This window comes from Phascolarctos cinereus, unplaced genomic scaffold (assembly GCF_003287225.1).
Source record: "Phascolarctos cinereus isolate Bilbo 61053 unplaced genomic scaffold, phaCin_HiC Scaffold_1;HRSCAF=81, whole genome shotgun sequence".
NCBI lineage: Eukaryota > Metazoa > Chordata > Mammalia > Diprotodontia > Phascolarctidae > Phascolarctos > Phascolarctos cinereus.
In genome coordinates, this window is record NW_027555514.1 from 173,454,173 (window position 1) to 173,476,393 (window position 22,221).

At 35.8% G+C, this 22,221-nt stretch overlaps 1 protein-coding gene across 4 annotated transcripts in view; it reads left to right on the forward strand.

The window, feature by feature from the left end:
- Positions 1–22,221, forward strand: part of SOX5 (SRY-box transcription factor 5) — a 1,266,595-nt gene that overhangs the window by 427,347 nt on the left and 817,027 nt on the right. For all 4 annotated transcript variants that reach the window (XM_020994275.2, XM_078155084.1, XM_078155082.1 and 1 more), the window contains one exon: positions 2,865–2,920. The gene's annotated coding sequence lies outside the window, so the exon portion shown is untranslated. The remainder of the gene's footprint in view (positions 1–2,864; positions 2,921–22,221) is intronic.

Below are 22,221 nucleotides of genomic sequence, written 5' to 3' on the forward strand. Positions count from 1 at the left end.
CTCAGATGTCCCCTGTCTTGAGGGGAAAAAAAAGAAATTAACTCTCTCACTTTTAAGCTTGTGTCTTAAAACTATCCTCTCCCCCTCCACTCAACTTATTAAAAGAAGATTCACGATACTAAACATCTACTGTCTTCATTGGATGAGAATGCTGGATGTGAAGTCAAAACCAGCCTTAGACATCTACTAGTTACGTGATGCTGGTAAAGTCTCTTAATCTCTACCTGTTACAATTTCCTCATCTGTAAAATGGGGAAAATAATAACACCTACCTCCCAGGGTTGTTATGAGAATCAAATATGACAACAGCAGCAACAATAACAACTAAAACAGCAGCAGCCACTAACACTTATATAGCATTTATTATGTACCAGGCTGTTCTAAGTGCTCTACAATCTCATTTGATCCTTATAACAACCCTAGGAGGTAGCTGCTGTTATTATCTCCATTTTGCAGATGAAGAAACTGAGGTAAACAGAGGTTAAGTGACTTGCCCAAGTTCGCAAAGCTAGTAAATGACAACATACATACATATACACACACTTATGTGTGTATTGTGTTTGCAAACATCAAAACACTATATAAACGCTAGTTATCGTTATTACTACTACTACTAATTTTATTATTCCACTACTTACTCACAACATAACAACAACAAAACTTAGTCTTCTGTCATATGACTTGTACACAAATCTAAGCTAAAATTTCTTTCTCCAGTGTCATAAGTAATCTTTTAAACACCAAGTCCAGTATCATTTTTCTCTCTCTTTATTCTGTTTGATCAATGGTTTTTTCTTTCTCTTTATTCTTCTTGACCTTTCTGCAACATTGGAGTCTGTGACCACCCTCTCCTCATTATTTTCTCCTCCCTCAGGTCCCATGACCTTATTTGCCTAATTGCCTGACTGCTCCATTTAGTTCTGTACTTATTGGCTTATATTCATCCAATTCTCCTGGAAGGGTAGCTGTTGCCTAAGGCTCAATCCTTAGCCTTGTCTCCTCTTTGCATTTTTTTCCTTTGGCAAACCCAGCCACTCCATTGGCTTTAATTATTAACTCTATGCAAGTGACTGTCAAGTTTTTATATCCAGTTGGAGTCCTCCCCTTAATCTCCATCCATGCATCTCTAGATGTGTCCTGGACATCTCAAGATAGATGTCCCATTGGGAACTCGAATTCTGCATGTCCGACACTGAAGTCATTATCTTCCCTTCTAACTCTCCTTCATCTTAACTTATTTCTGATGATGGCACTACCATCCTCCTTGTCACTCAAGATTGAAAGCTTTGATGCCTCTTTGACCCTTCTCTCTTTACACCCCCAACATTAAGATAGTTGCTAAGTTTTTCCTCAAATCTACTGTAACATTTCTTAAATTTATCTTCTCCTCTTTCAAAAATATTTTATTGAGGCTTAAAAGACACACACACACACACACACACACACACACACACACACACACACACACACACACCCCTTCTTGATACCTGCCAAGTTTCTTTGAAACAATGAAGTCTGTCTTGGCTTCTTTCACACATGTTGCCATTAGCCTAGTTTAGAAGCATAATTAGGACTAAGAAAACTGTTTTGGAGTTAAGAAGAACCTAATATGTGTTCCAGCTCCCATGTTTTCTACTTGTATGGCTCTTTAGGCAAACTATTGTCTGAGCCTCAGCTTTCCAATATGTAAAATGGTTTTCATTAACCTTGGACTACCTAACGCATAGGATTGTTGTAAGGAGAATACTTCACAAATCTTGAAGTGCTATATAAACACAAAGGAATTGTTGTTTTTTATTGTTGCTGCTGCTGTTGTTATGATTATATATATATATTTGATTGGCTCAATGTATAACAGGGCAATTCGTTGAAAAGCAGGAAAACATAGTGAATGGAAAGCTACTAATCTCACAATCAGGAAGACTGGTTCAGGTAGATCCTCTTGTGTATGGTGACGTATGATCCTGGGTAAATCACTTAACTTCTCAGTGTCCTAGGCAACTCCTCTATGCTATAGGTTAAATGGGACATAGTGATTTATATTGGTAACATGAATTTCCACACCAGGATTTGTCTACACCAAATTAATCACCATTCTGGTCTGAAAAAATTTTTTTTAAAATTTATTGAATTTAATATACCCAGGTTCTTGTCTTACTTTAGCACTTCTTGATGCTTATCAGTATGACTATTCCATTTACTGGAGTAGATTACAACCCATCTGTGTTTCCTCATCTGTATAATTCTTGCCCATCTTCTTCCATGGATTTTCTTCAAAGAATATACCCCAAATGTTGAAGATATTTTTACATTTTGAGAGTGCAAATGGAGACCTCAGGTTGTCTCAAAGTTATGTTATCTCTCATTTGTACCATAAACTTTTTGATCAGATATTTTCTCAATGATATCCCTTATATCATTTTTTGAATTTTTAACATCATTAGAAATATGCCGCAACTTAACTGAAACTACTCTTTCTCCTTTGCCCTTAGGGTACCCACAATTTAAAATCTTCAGGTATTTAATTTTCCAAGATTTCCTAGTTATCTAGGAAAACTTATGGGCAGAAAGGATAATATTTTGCATCAGGAAGAGCTTTGGTCTATATGGTAGACAAAAGTTCCCATAAGTAATTTGAACTTTTCATTTTTAAACCCATTGTTAAAATATATCAAAATTCTCATGATGTTTTGAGCTATCATCTATGAAACTATCTTACATAAGAATGATTTTGCATTTAGTTGAGAAAGAGTTCCTGCTAGAAAATTTATTGGATTTCTGAAATAACATTCTGGAATATTTATATCACAAATTTTGAGGTTTTTTTGCATTAGAAATATTAATATATTTTTTCTCTTTTTTAGTGTTGCAAAGAAAAGGACACTAGGAGTTGAAGAGATTAAAACAGGAGAGTTAACAGGTCAGATTATTTGCTTAATTATTTATGGATCAATTAATTTTATATTATTTAAGCAGTTTGTCATAGATTCTCTCCCATGATCTTGTCCTTATTTATTTATGTCATCCATTTGGTCATTGAAATCTTTATGCATATAGTATATAGTATCTTATTTCATGTTATGAGATTTAAAGGCATATCTTTTTTTTTTTAACAAAAACTATGAAGACAAAATTTCAGGTCTTCGAGAAATGTTGCCTTTTTGGCTTTCTTTTAGGAAGTGTACTTTTCTGGGAATATGAAACTCTAAAACAACTTTTCAAGTAATACATAATGGCAATAATATAAGGAGGAACACTTTGCGTGAAGGGTTCAATGACCTTTCATGCTTACTGCCTCAAGACATTCCCTACTGTAAAACCAGGTAAAATCCATAGGAATGCAAGGTAGACTGATGCTAACTTTCCATTCTTGTAAGAATACTGACTGCAATTTACCAAAGGAACTTTTATTAATGTAAAAGAAACTAACAACTAATAAATATTATATAGATGGACAAATCATGAAAGTCCAATATCTTTGTCCTTGTGGAAGGTTTGGTTTAAATATGGGTGCATTGTATTTTCTCCATCAAGTTAATGTTGTTATACTCTTTCCATTTTGTACTGCTTGGTCATCTCCCACTCAGCCAGTAGCCATCTTCTGAATTTATGAAATCTTCACTAGGTCTTCTAGTATCTACAACTTTCCAAAGAGGGCTAGCAAATGGGGAAAGCGGGAAAGAGAAGGAAAAATTAAAATCATATACATCATCAATAATAAATATCCTATTTATAATGGACCAAAAATAAATGAACAGTAGTTTGAAGTAATATCATTATGCATTTCATAGAATGATAGAATTTTAGAGGTGGAAATAATTTAGAAATAATCTAATTTAATCCCTTTCTTTTACAAACGAGTGTTGTTGTTGAATAGTGACCAACTCATTATGACCCCATTTGGAGTTTTCTTGGCAAAGATACTGGAGTAGTTTGCCATGTCTTTCTCCAGCTCATTTTACAGGAGGAAACCAAGGCAAACACAGTTAAGTGACTTGCCCAGAGTCATACAGCTAGTGAGTGTCTGAGACCAGATTTTTGTTTTTGTTTTGTTTTGGTTAGGCAATAGGGTTAATGACTTGCCCAGGGTCACACAGCTAGTAAGTGTTATGTGTCTGAGGCCGGGTTTGAACTCAGGTCCTCCTGAATCCAGGGTCGGTGCTCTATACACTGCACCACCTAGCTGCCCCCTCTGAGACCAGATTTGAACTTGTCTTCTTGACTCTGGGTCCAGTACTCTATCCACTGTGTTATAGCTGCTGCAGCTAGGTGGCTTAATGGACAGAGCACCAGGCCTGGAGTCAGGAAGATCTGAGTTTGAGTCTGACCTCAGACACTCACTAGCTGTGTTACCCTGGGAAAATCACTTAACTTCTGTTTGCCTTAATTTACTTGAGAAGGAAATGGCGAACCACTCCACTATCTTTGCCAAGAAAATCCCATACAGGGTCATAAAGAGTGGGACATGACTGAATGACTAAACAAGAACAATTCTAGATACAACTCTTCTAACTCTTAGGCAGTTAGGTGGTGCAGTAGATAGAGTACCCGGCCTGGAGTCAGGAAGAACTGACTTTAGATCTAGATATTTACTAGCTCTGTGACCCTGGGCAAGTCATTCAACCTGTGTCTCAGTTCCCTGAACTGTAAAATAAGATTATAAAAGCATCTATCTCCCAGAGACCGATTAAATCAGATAATATTTATGAAATGCTTAGCACACACAGTGCCTGGAACATAGTAAGTGCTCAATAAATGTTTATTTCCTTCACCAGTGCCTTTTCCTTTAGTTTATGCTATCTTAAGTGATATACAGTGTAAAACATTTCACATTCAAAAGTAGATATTGTCACATATATTCATGTAAGGAAAAATAGTACCGACAAGACATTTTGCTAAGACATGTATATACATGTGTGTAAGCACTTGTGCATGCAGATCTGTCAATACCATACATATAACTGACATTTATGTAGCACTTTAAGATTTACAAATTGCTTTACAAAAATTGACCCTTTTTATCTTCCCCAAAGCCCTGTGAGTTAGGTGCTGTAATTATCTCCAGTTTACAGATGAAGACAATGAGACATGGGTCACAGAGCTAGTAAGTGTTTGAGGTGGGATTTAAATTCAGCTCTTCCTGATTCACATTCTCACTATTTCCATGACATTTTGAAGTCTTTCTGAGAAACACTGCATTAAATTAACTATGTGAGGGCAGTCACTTAGTTTGACAATATCAATATCTACTAAGTTTGTATAAGGTCACGAATTTACATTCCCACTTGGTTCTACCAGCATTACAAAGAAAGTCTAAAGTCAAAGCTAATTTTGGAGGAAAAAAAACCTCTTAATTTTCATATCTTCTATTTTGTAGAATAGTTTCTTTGGTAAGAGTCACGAAAACAATTTACTTTGAGTGGAAAGTGAACAGGGTAATATAAAAGAAGATATTCTTCTCCTTTCTATACCAACTTGAAGAAGAAGAAAAAAACTATACTAAGGCAATGCTTCATGCTAAATACCATATTTCCAAATGATAGATGTTGACAAGAAGGTACTGAGAATAGTGAGTTGCGGATAGCATTGTGAATAGAAATTAACAATGTTTCTATCTCTGGATGTTGAATAACATTTGTATGGAGGGGCCTGGTCATGATTCTGCTCCCTCCTCCCTCATTTGTTGTTTATATTCCTGAGTATTACAGTTCATGAGATTCTAGATTGCTAGCTAGAATGACCTTAAAGGTCCTCTAGTACAGAGATGTTAACTCTTGTCCCTGGGGTGTGTGTGGCTTGCAAAACTCCCTCATACTGCCCAAAGAGATTAAAATATGATTGGTAAATATTTAACAAAATAAAAATACAGCAAAACACAGATAGTACTCTGTGGTTCTCTAAGTCAGTATGCAGCCTGCTGTGATCCATTTCTATTTGAGTTTGACTGGTCCAGTTCAACCCCTTAATTTGACAAATAAGAAAACTAAGGCACAGAGAGGTTAGGTGAATTGTCCAAGGTCTTAGGGCTAGTAAGTGAATGAGGCAGGATTTGAACTCACTCAGATCATCTAACTTCGAAATTCATGTTCTTTCCACTGCCCCATGCTGCTCCTCACTTTTCTTTAGCCCATTATAAGAAATTGTCATGTTATCCTAGGGCTCAGTACTGCAGATATATGATGTCAAATAAATATGTACATTGGATGAGATGCTTGCCACAGCTGAATGTCTGAAATGTTATGGTACATAGGTTTTTGGCTTAAAGTTTCAACTGAAACTCTACATACACTGTCTTGTATAAGTCTGTAAATAGTTCTTGAGTTCCAAATTCTTATTTCCAAGGCAAGCTATGTATAAAAATGATAATGTTGGTTGAATATAATCAGAGAAACTCATATCTTCATAACTTTGAAGTACTTTTGCACATATAAGTCAAATACGTTAGAATTTACCATGGAGAGTGGGCAGGACAAAATGAAATATTTACATATTGCTATAACCCACACATATCATTGCATTTAATTAAAATAGAAATAGTGGATAGAAGTATTATTTAATGATTAGTAATTAGGGTCATTCCTTAATTCAAAGTATTTTTTTTAACATTTTGTGTGTATGTGTGTGTGTGTGTGTGTGTGTGTGTGTTGAACCCTTTTTGCAAACTGAGGAAACCTGTGGACCTCTTCTCATAATATTGTTTTTAAATAATTGAAAGGAATGCTAAATTTTGATATAGTGAAAATTATTTCCCCTCAATTTCATGGAACTCCTGTAATCTGTTCATGGACCCCTTTTAGGTCCGTGTACTCCAAGTTAAGAACTGCTGTTCTAAATCATTTTCCTTATATCTTTTGTTGCCTTCCAAAGAATTGAAGTGATTGTTTTAAGGGCTTAATTTGACTTGGGACTAATTTTGACTTGAGTTGTGTATTGGTAGGTTGATAGGACTAGTTGTTAACTTCAACGACCTAGCTATTACTTTAAAACTTACAATACAAGAGTAATCTAAAATATTTTTGTACTTTTTACCATTTTTTCTCAGTTATTTACAATTTTGATAAATTTAGACCGTTTCTCTAACAAGCATGTATTCAGATATGTTTATTTCATTAATGACTTTCTTGGAAGCTCTATATTATGTTGAATGTTTTGCTTTGACTATAATAACAGACATTTTTTTTTAAACTCAATGACATTGGGGCAGCTAGATGGTGCAGTGGATAGAGCTCTGGCCTTGGAGTCAGGAGGACCCGAGTTCAAATCTGGCCTCAGACACTTGACACTTATTAGCTGTGTGACCCTGGGTAAGTCACTTAACCCCATCGTCTAGCCAAAAAGCAAAAAAAAACCCCAAAACACTCAATGATAGAACTCCCCTGGTACACTTCACTGATACTTATAGAAGAATTTATTAAGCACCTTAGTAGGTACTATACTAACCTACCGGGACACAAAAACAAAACAAAACAAAATTGTCTTCGAGCTTACATTTTGGGGAATGATATTTACATGAAAAATTAAATATAAAAATATATGCCAGTTATTCCCATGGGAAGGACACTCAATAAGCATTTATTAAGTGCCTACTATATGCCAGGTACTGTGCTAATCGTTGAGGGTACAAAAAGAGGCATAATGTAGCCTACACCCTCAGGGAGCTTACAATCTAATTGGGGAGACATCAGGATAGATAGAGGGAATTAAGGAAGACACCTGGATTAAGAGGGTTTGGGGAAGGCTCCTGTAGATAGTAGGTTTTTAATTTAGTGACTTGTGGAAGATCAGATATTCTTCTAGTAGGAGTTAACACTTCAACTGAACTTTAACAAAAGCTAGCAAGTCTATGAGGTGGAGATGAGGAAAGATTGAATTCTGAATATTTGGGGGGTGTCATAAAACATGAGTTGTGGGCAAGAGGAAGCAGGCTGATTTGGCTGTGATGTAGAACACGTAAAGGAGAGGACTATGCAGTATGACTGTAAAGGTAGGCCAGATGGTAAAGAGCTTTAAAAACCAAATGGATGAGTTTATATTTTATCCTTGAAGCAAGACAAAACTGTTGGAGTTTCTTGAACAGGGAAGTGACATAATCAGACCTGTACTTTAATAATGTCAGTTCAGCAGCTTATTAATTGGCCTTGCTATTTCCAGTCTCTCCTTTCTCCAATCTCTCCTTCACATAGCTATCAAATTTAATTTATTTACACACACACACATACACACACACACACACACACACAGGTGTGTAGGTATGTAACACCTACATGCATATATGTGCATGTATGCAAATTATATATATACACACACACATACATATACACACACATGACATTGTTCAAATTTGGTAGGTTTCCTAAATGACTTTTAGCATAAGCACAAAGGGGAAGAAAGATCAGTAACCAAATGATTTCCATTACCTTTACCTTGAATATCACTCAGAAGGGGAGATAGCTGTCTCAAACTAAGTTACTTCTTTCCATGGTGTTTTGCAGAAGTATATGCCAAAATCTTTTTTGTTCAAGAATGTGTTGTCACAGATGGATTTAACTCATTATCTGTCATGCATTTCCTATGCTAACTGTTCTTTTTTGTCCTTTCTCACCAAGCTCCTGTCTTGATTGAACTATGTCCTCAGTTACATTTGCAACCCTTCCTACCTCCTGCATGTGATTTACTTGTTCCCACCATCTAGATTTTTTTTGTAAATAGAATTTATTTCATAGGTGTGTTATTCCTTCAGATCTTTGTTATTTCATGTTTCTCACCTCAAACCAAAATGAAAATTTACTTTCTTTGTGAGATTTTCCATAGCTAATCCATGTCCAGGTCATTCTTATACTTATATTACATCTCTGGAATATGCTTTCTCCTCATCTCCTCCTCTTAGAAGCCCTTGTGTCCTTCCTACTCAGCTCCAGCATCTTTGTCTTTATAAAGACTTTCCTAATCCCCTCCCTCCAAGACACTAGTGCCCTGCTTTAAAAATTACAGTGTATTTATTTTGCATATGTGTGTATGTATATACATATATGCACATATATACACACATACACATACATATATGTTTACACACACATAAACGCATATGCATATGTATATGTGTGTATGTGTATGTATGTATGTATTTATGTATATATCACTGAGTTTTATAGGGTTTAACATATTTAACATATTCATAGGGTTTTAAGTCACCTTTAAACTTGCTATTTGATTTGTTACCTTATTCATTCACATCGTCCTGAGTTCTGGGGCATTCTAAGGGTCTGTTTAAATATTACTTTAATAACCAATAAAATTAAAATCTCTTCCTTATTAAATAATCATTTAGATTAGAGTCCCTATTCCAGTTTATCATTTTTCTCTCTCTGTATCAGAAACTCTAATTTCCTAGGATTAATTCAATATTAAAGATACTAGTTATATAATTTATTAACAATGTAATCAATAATAATAATATAAAGACACAACTATATATGTATACATGCATGTAGTATGTATGTATATGTGAACATACACACAAACACACACATATGTGTTGATCACAGCCAAATAAAAAATCTCTAACCATCATTGTTAATTGCAAATGATTTCTCCTTCCTTCTGAAGGCACAGTTTTACCTTTCATTTTATCCAAGATACTAGGAAAGTGTCTTTTGAAGGATTTTCTTCATTCTTCCTTTTCAGTAATAGAGAAAGTTTTCTCCATCTTTTTTTCAGCTTTCTGCAGTTTCTCTCAAACTATTTGCCTGCGTTCACTATTCTCAGTCTCTCCATAGCCTTGCCAGAACTTTCTCATTAAATGTTCATTAAAACTGTTATTCTCCAAGCCCTTTCAAAAAGAGAGTGGTAAGGCTCTATAGGAGAGGCTTTTGAAAGTTGTATTATATTCATAGGCTCATGTTATCTTTTCCCCTGTACGATTTAAGCTCTTTGAGGGCAGGGACTGTTTTATTTGTGTCTCCATATCCCCAGAATCTACCACAGCAGCTACACATCTGGCATATAGCAGGTGCTTAAAAATGCTCATAAATTGATTGATGTATGTATGGATACTTGGCACCTTCTCAAGATTTATGAATTCAGATTTTGCAATATTCATTCATGCTTACTAATAGATTACTCTGTAAAAGGATGGTGCTGTTATTTGTACCTGTGTATTTAGCTTTTAGATTATTAGTTCACTAAGGAAAATGACTGATTTCTTTTTCATTTCAAAGTAGTGACTACTTCAATGTCCTGTGCATAATTAGAAAACAACAACAAAAACAATGAATATTGATTGGAGTGGAATTCTTTCCATGCATATAGAATTTTCTTTAAATCTTTGCAGGTCTTATTTGTACCGCATTGCCTGGTTTTACACTTAACCCAACATTTGAGTTTTGCTAACACTTGTTTCATTTTATACTTGCCTCAACTCTAATTCAGTAACTTTTTTCTTTTCTTATTTTTGAATCCAGCTTTACTTGTTTTTAAGTTACTGAAAATAGGTGTCATGTTAGACCATGTTGTCCATCTATTTAATTAATCCGTCCAAACTAGTATGCATTCTTTCCTTCTAGGGGTAGGATGCAATAGCAATAAATGAAAGGTGTGCTGTGAATTGCCAAAACCTGGAAGTTTTACTTTTACACTCCTCTCTCTCTCTCTCTCTCTCTCTCTCTCTCTCTCTCACACACACACACACACACACACACACATACATTCATAATTCTAGTCTCATTGTGGTATCTGTATGAAATCTGATTTAATCTGTGAATGGTTTAAATAATCTTTTTTAATAGTAGTTAAACATGGATTGACATATTTGAAAAATGCCAAAGATAAGTATTTTCACATGAGTGTGGTAATGTTTTTTGGACAGATATTGGCATTAGAACAGGAGAGCTCCATCCCAGGATACTGAATGAGTGCCTGCCTAAGTTGCCCCTAAGCTGGGGAGCTGACACAGGTGTTCAGCACAGTGGCAATGCTGCTTCCCATCAAGAAGGATGATGCTTCCTAGCACTGCTGGTTTGTGGAACTCAGTGCATTTGGCAAAGAATCAATCCTGGCTGGGAATGTCCTTAGGGAAAATAAAAACCACAGGGAAGTCATGAGTGTGACCTTCTGCTGGTTAGCTGGCACACAGTCTCACCACAGGAAAGCCTACACTTAGCATTTTCTGAATGGGTAGATATCAGGTGTTGATGTGGGCTCCCTGTTCAAGGTGGGAGGTAGAGAAGGGGGGAAAAATATCAAGCTGAAGCTGACCAAATAATTCTCAGTCATGAAGCTTAACACCAACTGATCCTTTGATAAAAGGGATTGGAGGGCAGCCTCTTTGGTTCCGTAAGCACAATTATAAGCTTTCCTATTTAAATCTGACCCATCATATTGAAATGCAGTCACTAGTATCATTAGCAAGTAAAGTGTTGATAACATAGCCAAATGCACAGCAGAATTCTGGCTCTTAAGTGTCTGGACTGACTCCCAATATTAGGAATAGGAGTCAAACTGCCATCGCTTTTCCTGTGCTAACAGACGCCCTGTCATTAGCAGTCTGAAGGCAATTTTAATAAAATACATAGCCCTGCTGAGTTGGTCTCAAAAGATAAATAAGCAATGCAGAAAAGAAGCTTTTGTTTAAAAGTAATTATTTAAACTATGCATTACAGGTAATTTTCCTTTACCAGTAAAGCAAATGCTATCAGAATTTCAATAATGACTTGGTAGCACTTATCTAAATAACATGATATTGTCATTTTTCCGTGTTAAAGCACTGCTTTATTTTCACTTATATGAAAAATAAGGGTAAATTGAATCCAAGTACAGGTGTGCACATATTTTACAGCTTGCGCTACTTTTTTTTTTTGGTGAACAATGTTTTATTTCTCGACAGATTTATGGAAATATAACAAGCTGGTGATAGAGTTCTCAGAATCACAGACTTGACTTACAAGCACAGATTAGAACAGCGGGGGCAAAGAACATCTTTTTATTTTTCCTTTAATGTCAAGAAGGAAATCACATTTCAGTCTTAAAAAAAAAGATTGTCTCTTTAATGGATTGCTTGCACATAAACTACCATCACAAGGAAGTAATGAGCAAAAGCATGCACTGAGCATGAATGACAACTTTACTGTAATGTAACTAAGAAGAAGCAAAGTTGTAAGTTTTGTGAGAAAGCTGGGGGGGGGGTTTCCCCAAAAGACAAATAAAGCCATAGCCCTTTGTCCTCTTCTGTGGGGCACTTAGGGTTCAGTGACTTAGTGGTAAGAAATCTGAACTTAGAACCAGAGAGCATACGTTTGAATTTAGTCTCCTCTGATGCTAAGTAAGCTGTGTGAGCAATGGATAATTCTCAACCTTTTGTAGCTTCAACTTCCTCATCTGTTAGATAGGGGAAAGGATACCTGTACTACCTGTCTCACAGGGTTGCTTTGAGCAAATTCCTCTGAAAACTTCCAAAACTTATTTAAAATTTATCTTTATCATAGTTCATCATAGTGCTACTTGAGAGATGCTGCAAAGCTGTAACTCCCCAACCCGCATTTCCAACAATATTTCCTCTATTCTAGGGGAACTTTACTTAAAAGTCCAGCCATTTCTTGTATTCTTTATGTATCATCTTGTGAAATGTAAGTTTTTCTTTAAAATATTAAAGTCCAAATAGTTCATTCACTCATTCATTCTTTCAACTGGCATTTATCAAATACCCATTTGTGGAATAATTTGTGCTGTATAACTTATAAATAATAAATGTTAATACTATCACCATAACATTATAAAACATAATTATGATATAATTATATGTCATTATTATAAATATATTGATTATATACCTTACTTATATAAAACAATTATATTAAAGTGTATAATTTAATAGTAATAATAATGACAGCTAAAATGTATGTAGTGCTTACTATGTGCCAGGCACTGTGCTAAGTGCTTTACAATTATTATCTCATTTGAATCTAACTACAATCCTGGGAGGTAGGTGGTATTATCCCCATTTTACAGATGAGGAAATTGAGTCAAATTGAGATTTAGGTGACTTAACCAGGGTCAAACAACAAAGATACATCTGAGGCTAGATTTGCATAAAATTGATTTCTTGACTTTAGGGACTTATAATGTAGTAAATTAGATGACATGTATACTCACACTACTATTATAAAAGGCAGAATATTCTATATTCAATGAAAGGGAAACAAAATGAAACGTGATTTTGTAGGAAGAAGAGATTTTTCCCTATTTCTATGATCAAGGCAAAAGGCAACAATGATATAATGCAGAGAGAACTAGCCTCACAGGCAGAAAGTCACAGGCTCAAGACCCATCTTTCTCAGTGTCCCCAGGGAAATCTTCGAGTCTGTAAATTGCAGAGAAGGTGATAATCTCCATTGGCCGAGAGAATTTCTTTCCTTCTACCAATGAAATTGCAGGTTCCATCTCAATCCCTTATATAATACAAGGAGCAAGAATTAACCAGTTAGCTGATCAGTCAATTCATATTCATTAAGTGCCTACTATGTGTCAGGACTGTGCTAAGCACTATAAATATGCTGTTGAATATCCAAATTTTAATTTTCATTCTTTTTTTTTTTTAAGGATAGGCAATGGGGTTAAGTGACTTGCCCAGGGTCACACAGCTAGTAAGTGTTATGTGTCTGAGGCTAGCCCTTCTGAATCCAAGGCTGGTGCTCTATCCACTGCACCGCCTAGCTGCCCCCAAATTTTCTTTCTTAGGCATGGGTAGAAATAGGTTGTTGGTGATGGGTAAGAACCTGAAACCAACCAAGTTCTTTATGTACTAGTGATCAGTAATGACAAAGGTGAACAGCCAACAGGACAGGCATGGATATACATGTTCATAGTAGCCCAAGTGTCAAATTAGAAAAGCAAGCATGAGGTTTTCAGAAAACCAGAAAAGTGGTACAAAGATGTCAGGAAAAAAAAGGATCATCTGGAGTCCAAGGTAAGTTATCAGAAACTAAAGTATCAGTGGAAATGAGAGAAAGAAAAAAACAAACAGAAAGCAGTGTGGGCTTTAATCACTGAATCAGCTTCCTGCCCCTGCATGTAAGTTTTTTCTATGATTTCTGTGTTACAGAGACCAATCCTCATACAGTTGATCTAACTCTGCAGGAAATTGGTGACATCTGGTTGAAGGATTAGAGGGATTAAGTCTATTCTTTGTGGCTTCACAGAGCAGATTAGGATCTATGGATGGAAGTTGCAGGCAGGCAGATTTTAGTTCAATATGAAGGATAAACTGTGAGACAGCAGAGTATATTGGATAGAAAGCCAGCACTGTATCAGGAAGACCTGGGTTCAAACCCCTCTCTGACATGTTAGCTATGTGACTTTGGGCATGTGTCCAGGGACCCCTTAAAACTATGAATTGCAGAAGAATTTCCAGTTTGCATTGGGAAAGGATTATATCCTTACTGAATTCCCTATAGCATCAAAATCAAAATTCTAGGGAAAAGAAATAATAAGAACAAACAATTATAATAAGGATACTTTGAAAATAACTAGAACTTGTCCAAAAATGGTCTCCTAAGGCCATGAACCCTTTGTTCGTGTAGATACTGCTTTTGGGGATGTCATAGAAGCAGTTGATATGTCAGGTTAAGATGATTTGTCTAAATTCAATAAACATTTGTATTAAAAGTATTTGTTTTATGCAAGGTACTGTGCTACAAAGACATGTATGCCCAGAGCCTGTTCTGGTTGGAATAGGAGGGAGGGCACACACAAAAATATGTATGCTACAGAGAATCAATTATACATGGACAGAAGATGTCCAGGTGAAGTGCTATGAGAAATATTTGAGGATGAAAAAAGTCACTTTTGATTCAGGAGTGTGGGTATGGGGAATGGAAGAGGTTCCACTTTAATTTTTTTTTAAAGAAGTGAAAGACTAATTGAAATGGAGAGAAGAGTCCATTCAAGACATGAGGAAGGATAGTTCTCAAGGCATGTGGCAAAGTAAAGACTTAGAATGGGGTATGGAAAATGTAACTAGAATGTGGAGGAGGAAGAATAGAAAAGAAGCATTTATTAAAGATCACTATGTGTTAGGTATTATACTATAAATATTATCTCATTTGACCCTCACAATAACCTGGGAAATAAGTGCTATTATAGTCTATTATTGAAAAAATAACTGAGTGAGAGGTTAAATGGCTTGTTCAGGATTCCACAACTAGATAAAATATGGTCATATTTGCTCAGGTCTTCCTGACTCCAAGCATAGAACTATTACTTAGCTGGATCTAAAGAAATAGTATGGGTCATGATTGGAAAGCAATGACAGAATTTCAGAATTTAAAGAGACTATAGCGAAAAATTAGTCCAACTCATGTGTGAAAAAAAAAAGTAGGTTGGAGTCAGATTGTGGAGGGCTCTAAGTGCCAGAATCAGGAATTTATGCTTTATTACCTGGCATTGGGGAGCCATTGAAATGATATTATCAGAGCAATAGGAAGATTACTTGGATAGATGTGTGAAAGATGGATTGGAGAGAGGTAGATCAGAAGTCTGAGTGATAATTAAATGAGTATTGCAATGAGAGTAGTTCTTTTAGGTTTCTTCTACCTTATAGACCTAAGACTGAACAGTTTTGTAGATAACAATATTATAGACCAAGGGTTCATAACTTAACTCATGAACTTATTCATTTAACATTTTGATAACTCTATTTGAAAAAAAAATTGATTTCCTTTATGATACTCTATATTTTATTATTTGCAATTAAAAGCATCATTCTGAAAAGAGGTCCAGGCTTAACCAGGCTGTCCAAAGTGTCTATGATACAAACATGGTTAAAAATGCCTGCTACAGCTAGAAAATTCAAGGACCAAAAGCATAAGGAAGTAAATCCTGACAGTAAAGCATACTGCTTCTCTGTCTTCTTATTGCTGGATTGTAAGCTGATTTCCCTCTCCTCACATATGGAGACTTTGAAACCATTTATTCTCCCACTTGGCCTCAGTAGATTTTATTTTCAGGACCAGATATTAGTGGTGTCTTGATTCTTGAAACATCAGAGGTTATCATCAAAACAGGTGTTTTAGAGCTCTATTTCCTTACCTCTTATCTCCGATTTGGCTGTTTATGCAACAATTCCTTGTTTCTCTTTCTTACTCTCTAATATCTTATGGCTGCAATGTCCCTATGTCTGTTATCTCATATAAGCCCCAAAATAATGATGAGGAGGAAAGGTTTTATCTCCATTTTACAGATGAAAAACAAGTGTAAGAGAAATTAGGTTCCTTCCTTAAGGGCAAAAAATTAGCAAATTAAATGTTCTGAACTGTAACCCAAGTGTTCTGATTCCGAATCCAGTACTTGGTGAAGACATAACTAGGATTGGGGGGCAATGGGATGCCAAGTGGCATGCAACACATTCTTAAATGTTGCTTCAGAGACTGCTTTAGATATAGGGAGTTTCAGGAGGCCAGGGAAGAGCTCACCTAGGGTAGAGCCAATGGTATGTCATCTGGTTGCTTCCTATTTTAACTAATTATTTTTGCTAATTAGTTGTTGAGGGCAACTGTTTTACAAAGCTAAAACAAGCAGTTTTACCCTCTAAATGTTCCTCTCCTGGGGTCAAATCTGAACTCCCAACACCTTTATGATGTTTGTGATACCATGATACCTTGATTTCCCCTGGAAACTAAACTTAAAGAGAAAAACATGTTAACTATGGTTCTAAAAATTTTAAATTGTGTGGTGTTTTTATTCACCAAAACTGTAAGATAGGTACTGTAGCTCAAGTCTCATGTTTACATTTGACAAATGAGGAAGCAATGTTTAAGTGAATTGCCAAAGGTAGGAAGCCACAGAGTTATTAGTCAAATGCATGCCCTCTGACTCCAAATCCAGTTTTCCCCTAATCCATGTTGCCTCAAACTGTATAACCTAGCTAAGTTATCATAACTACTTTTTTTTTCGTACAGTAGAAAGAGAGTAAGGAGGAAATATGGGTTTATTTATTTTCCAGTTGACTTCTTCTATGTCTGGATCTGGTTTTGCTTCTCCCCTTACCCTCTTTCCCCCAACTTGGCATCAATATTTACATATAAAACAAGGACAAAGCAGATGTCAGAAATTTACTTTTGTAAGCCAATTAGGTTTCTAAAAGGAGGTTTCTATGAAGGGCTACCTGTTTTTTGGCATGCCATAGTACTTTAAAACATACATAATAGAGCAAATTTCTTTTTAGGGCAGCATGAAGAAACAAGGAAGCAGAGAAGAAAGTTGGAGTAGAGAACAGAGTAAGGGAAGAATATGAAAGAGAATATTTGGAATTATTGAGCTGGTTTCTTCACTTTTGTGATTAGGGCAGATAGGTTAAGTGGTTTCAGATTTGTTTCCTGAACCAATCAAGCAATTAGTTTTCTCCTTCAAAAAAAATCCATTTTTTAAACTTTATTAAGATGTTTTAACATCACATTTATTTTCACATCTCTCTCTCCCGACTCAGCAAGTCTCTCTTGCAACAAATATTTTAAAAAGAAAAATTTAAAGAAAATTCAGTGGAATTAACCACCATGTTGATGACCCAAGACAATATACACAGTATTCTAGACTGATAGATTCTTACCTCTTCAAAAAGGGAGGGAGGACCATTTCTTCATTCTAGTGAAGCAATTATTTAAAAGGGAAATATATATAAACATATATGTATATGTGTGTGTGTGTATATGTATGTCTACATCCTATTTATGTTCTCTTTAGAAATAGGTTCCTTTGTTGTTGTTTTTCAAGTTATAATTTTGGGTTAATACTTTTCAGGAGATGACATAGAGAAGATATTAAGTTTTAAGTATTCCCAATGAACTCTTGCCAGGCATTTTTATTAGTTATTCAGTAGGTACTCTCTCCTTTTCTTATGACTGGTATTTGTGAGTCCTATTGTAAGATGTTGTCTAAAGGCAGGGGAAGAAGTACCTGAATTAGTTGTTTCTTCTTAGAAGGTATTCTATATAGATTGGGGAGGGGGGAGGTGGAGTGAGTTAAATTCTAAGTCTCAATGAAGTTTATGTATTCTCCATGGATTTAAATTGTCCATTTACCTCTCTCCATTTACCATGGAGAAGACATAACCTTACAGAACAGGATAATCATACTAGATAACAAGAAGAATTATAATAAAGTGATGAGTATAACACAAGGAGTTTGGTCTTAATTATCTGTTAACTGAATCTGCAGCACACTATGAAGGCCCTGGGGGTAGCTGCTAGCTCTTTATCTATGTTAATCTATTCACCTGTAAAATGAGCATGATAATCTTTAGGAAGATATCAAGTCAGCTCTTAATTCTTCATACTAATGTAGGGAAGCAGAAGTATAACTAATATAAAGTAAGTAATCAAGAATTATTTTTGCTTTTGGAATATGTTTTGTATTAGATTTGAATATAGCTAAGTCTAATATTTGGGGAATTTCTTTCCAGCAATTTATTAAAATACACTTAGGAAGATTATGCAAGACATGTTGAATAAGTATCCATTTGTCTCCTTCCAGAAATTTCATTTAATTCATCCCTCCAATGCTCCCTTCAGAATAATTCAAGGTTTACTTAATAATGCTAAATAATATTAGCTAACATTAATAGAAAGTTTAAGATGTGAAAAGAGTTTAACATATATTAACTAATAATTATCCCTGATACCTTCCCCTGGAACAGAGGAAATGGTTAAGTAAAGGTTATGTTTAGGTTTAGGGGTTTAGGGGGGGTTGGACCCCCAAAATTACAACACATGAGTCCTGCCTGAAAGAATTCTGCCCAAACCTTCTTTCAGCCAAAGACAAGGTTTATTAGAACATCCTCCACATTAGCCAGACTCTGGAGGACTCTGAACATTGCTGAGTTATTGGCTAGATTATAAGAATCTGAGCACTTTAATAGAGACAAGATGGACCTTATATAGAGAAAGACTGTGGGAGGGATCTAGGAGTGGCCAAGTAGTTTTGGGTGATGGAAAGAGGGGTCTAAGGAAGATCTGGATGGGAGTGGCCAGTAAACTGGGGTGAACAGGCTGCCTAGGACCTGGACCAGTGGCCAAGGGAGAATGGAGCCTAGACAGGAAGTGGTGGGGGGTGGGGGGAGCATCTGGAGGTAATAGACAGTGGAGGGCTATGCAAAGTATTGGGAGATTAGGTACAGGTGATAACAAAAGGCCAATTCATAGGACCAGAGCCTCAGGCAAATGACAGATTTGGCCACATGAGAAAGTCCAGGGTTTTTCCTTTTTGGGGTCCAAATCTTGTCCTCATCAGTTAGTTTTGAAAGTTTTCTCTGCTTCTCAAGCAAATAGTTGGAATATTAACTCAACTTTAGTTAAGCAAATTCAGATATTGTTTGCCATAATCACACATATTAACAAAAGGAACATTTAGATTAGGTTCTATTTATTAATAAATGTGAAGTAAGATATTATGTGGATAATCCACTAACTAAAAAATGGGTGAATAATTTGTTGGAATGAAAATAATACAAAACAACATAATTATGTGTTCTTGATTGGTTATTTCCTTTGAAATCTGGAGGCAAGGAAGTATACAGTACTAGAGAATTACTCAGGGCTTAGACAACAAATATTTTTTCTTCTACTTCCCAAGATATAAACAATGGAAGGCAAAATCATTTTACTGTCCTAATTTCTAGGTATAAATCCACTTATTCTCCATTTTTAGGAAGTATTTCCTTTTTAACATATGCCGATGAGTTTAATCATAAAGACAACAATGAAAACTTGAAATTATGGCCTTTAAAGTTGAATCTGATAAGACTCTTTTATAGATGTTCCACAAAAAAATATTAAGGATTAATTCTACCAAAGCTCAAACGCACAACTGAGAAGAAATACAAAAATTTCAATAAAGAACATTCTTCATTGGACAATTTTGATTTATATGTGGCTTCCCAGTTATATGCCATGTCAGTGATGGGGGATGGAGGGAAGAAGAGTTCTATGTCAATACATTTAGGTAGGAGAAGTGGTCTACACTGTGGCTCATTTCAAACAGTTCCAAAAAGAAGAGGCTGCAGATCTCTAAAACTTCTGCACAAATTGTGATATTTCATTCCTCTAAGTCATTCTATGATGGTTAGAGAGTAAGTGGCCTTAATTAATATGCTATTATATTATTAAAAGAGGATTCCTTAAGGTTAGATAGTTTAGGCTCCATAATCTATTGGCCTCCCTTTATCAACAGACAAGCAACCTTTGACCAGGAAATAACAAGATATTTTCCCTTTCATTCACACATTATCCAGAATTCATCATTCAAATTCTAAACTTCTTGGCAACAACTTTGAATTTTCATTTATTATTATTCAGTTTAAATAATTACTTAATGATTACTTAGCTCTCTTTGTTTCAAGGTGCTGTGTAGGAATGAAAAGAGGTATAACACATAGACCTTGCCCCAAAGGAGATGACTTTCCATTTGGCAAGACAATATGCCTATATAAAGAGCATTAAAAGTCATGCAATTCAGGACATGCCAAGAACAAAATAAGAGATATGGGGGAATGGGGAGGAAGGAATCCCAAACATTCCATTCCATTGGATTTCAGAAGAAAATATACCAGAATGCTAAGGAGGTTTAGAAAGACCTCACCAACAAGGAAAAATCTGAATAGTGCTTTAAAGGAAAAAAAGGAAATTAAAAACATGAGGTAGGGTGCATATTCAATGAAGGAGCAGAAATATGCGTATAAGATTTGCAAATATTTTGTGCACTGATATTTGTGTGGGTTTTGTGTTATCATAGTTTTATGTGGAAATTGAGGAACTTGCCACAAATCACAATTAGTAGGTTAGCTAGAGTTGGAACCTAGTTTTCCCCAGTCCCAAGAGAATATTCTTCTATTAATCAAACTGGTTGCTGTCTAGAGATAACTCCAAGAACCCCTTCAGTTTCTGAATTATGATGTCTGTGTTGAGTTCAGAACACTATAATCCAATGCCTCCACAAATGAGGATTCAACCTATCAAAATGAATTTATTGATTGTTTACTGGATCTTGGACAAATTCATTTTCAATGAATGTTTGCAAAGCTGACTGATACTTACTGTGATTGCATTTAATATGCCAAGGGGGTATGATATCTGTGAGAAACACTATATGTTGTCCCATTGTGGAGCTTATTTCCTGGGATTATTGTGATGACCCACATTCAAAACCTTGTAATCATAATTCTTCATTTTGCCTCATGAATTTTAACCCCACAACTACTAATTTGCCAAATCTTATCAATTCTTTTCCATTCATCTCTGTGTAAAATCCAGGACTCCCTCCCCTTCTCTCCAGCGATGGGATGGGGTTACTGCCTTTATTTGGGACTGAACACATATTACAATAGCCTTCTATTAGGTCTCCTAACTTCCTAGACTTTCTCCAACTTATGTTGCACAAAACTGCCAAGAGTTTGTAAAGCAAGTATATGCATCTTCCTCTCTTGCTCAATGACTTTAATAGCTCCCTTGTGCTTCCAAAATAAAATGTTAACTTCACAGATTGAGATTTTAAAGATTTTCCTAATCTGTCTCTAGCCTGCCTTTCTAGACTTATTTCACTGAACCAACCATTGTGCTTTTGCACAAACCATCCCCGCCACCCCCATTCCTGTCATGTACTTTCTTTTTGATGAGGATGGGAACTAAATCCCCAAAAAGGAAAAACCCTGCACTTTTCCACATTGCTAAATCTCTGGCATTCTCCTGAGGCTATAATTCCATACCTCCCTATGTCCCCAGGCCACTTCCCACCCTTGGTCCTATCTAGGCTCCATTTCCCTGGAATTCTATTACCTCATAGACTACTTGGCCACTCCTAGATCCCTCCCACAGTCTTTCTGTATGTAAGGTCCATCTTGTCTGCATTAAGATGTTCAGATTCCTAAAATATAGCCATTGCTTAGATTCTTATAATCTAGCCACTGCTCAGATTTCTAAAATCTAGCCACTTCTGGGATTCTTAAAATCTAGCTACTGCTCAGATTCTTATAGTCTAGCCACTGCTCAGATTCCTAAAATCTAGCCACTGCTTAGATTCTTACAATTTAGCCAATAAACCAATAGTTTACTAATGTTCAGACTCCTTAAAGTCTGCCCAATATGATGGATGTTTTAATAAACCGTGGCTTTGGCTGAAAGAAGGCTTGGATGAAATTCTTTTGGGCAGGACATGTGAGTTGTGATTTTTGGGGTCCAAGGA